The sequence below is a fragment of the Seriola lalandi genome, unplaced genomic scaffold (genome assembly GCF_002814215.2).
Source record: "Seriola lalandi dorsalis isolate HSWRI2012SDOR001 ecotype SW California unplaced genomic scaffold, Sedor1 jcf7180001980734, whole genome shotgun sequence".
Taxonomy (NCBI): domain Eukaryota; kingdom Metazoa; phylum Chordata; class Actinopteri; order Carangiformes; family Carangidae; genus Seriola; species Seriola lalandi.
The window spans coordinates 1-1133 of NW_019451400.1; the positions used below are offsets into that span (position 1 = coordinate 1).

Sequence of the window (1133 nt, forward strand, 5' to 3'; positions counted from 1 at the left end):
TGTTTCTTTCTTTATGAAGTCACGCAGTTAAAACCCTGAGCTGTGACACGTCACACGGACGACGCTGAGGTTCAGGAACTAACAGCATCGTCTAACTATTAAATATTATGCTCGAGCTTCAGTTGGTCGTCTGCTTGGCGGTCTTGTTCTTCGCCGGGACGATGTTCTGCGTCGCTCTGCCGAGTGAAACCTGACGGATGGTGGAACCGAACTGCAGCGTGCTCAGCGTCTCCACCGCGTCCTTCACGTCCGGACTCACGTTCACGAACACACAGCACTGCAGAGGAAACGCACGGAAACACATCGTTACCTGCGGTAACACAGTGACACCGGGTGGTGTCAGAGACCTGATGAGGTGTGGGTGTCAGACTTTACCTTGGCGTCTCCGCTCAGGCAGGGCTGCAGCAGGTGGGTGAGTTTAGAGTTCCTGAACGGGATGTGGAGGGCGTTACACTTCAGAGCGCTGAACACCTGAAGAAGAAACAACAGACACCTTTAACCTGGCGACACTGTTTAAAGTTGTTCGGACAGACGACGAATACCCTGAGAGAACCTTTCATCAGGTGTGTAAGGACTGAACCAGGTGAGTCCTCGGCGTGTCGTGTACCTGTCCCAGCGCCGTCAGTGATTTATTGATGGCCGCCGCCTCCACCAGCCTCTGACCCTCGGCTTCGGTCTTGGAGATCCGCTCAGATCCGGCGAGGTCGCACAACGTGAGCGTCCCGCGAGACGTCAGTCCCGACACCTCGTCTGAACCCTCCACCTCCAGCGCCACCACCAGGTGAGACCGAGAACTGAGGAGGAGGAGGAGGAACCACAGGTGTGAATGTGTTAAATAAAGAGAGGAGTGACTCGTGTGTGAGCAGCGACACTAAATGCTCAGAATCTAAGAAACCTCTGTATGTTCATCTTGGTCGAGGCGATCTTCCTGTTCTTCTCGCCCGTCTCCATGACGTTGAGGATGTCAGCCTCGGTCTGGACCTGGATCCGGGTCAGTCCTGGGACCGCCACCGACTTCCCCTGGACTCGGATGTCCAGAGCAGCGGCGCCGGGGCTTTTGGTCAGAAGGTCGTTCAGAGTGTCGTTATAAATCTCCAACATGGAAATCTGAAAAGAGTGGAAGTCAGCTGTGA

General features: G+C 54.8%; 1 pseudogene across 1 annotated transcript; it reads right to left on the minus strand.

Annotated features, from left to right (window-relative positions):
• Positions 1-324: 324 nt before the first annotated feature.
• LOC111658886 (kinesin-like protein klp-3 pseudogene) lies at positions 325-1101 on the minus strand (annotated as a pseudogene). The gene is made up of 3 exons (XR_015437492.1): positions 896-1101; positions 608-851; positions 325-471 (listed from the first exon to the last, which is right to left on the minus strand). The product of XR_015437492.1 is annotated as a kinesin-like protein klp-3 pseudogene (transcript).
• Positions 1102-1133: the final 32 nt, after the last annotated feature.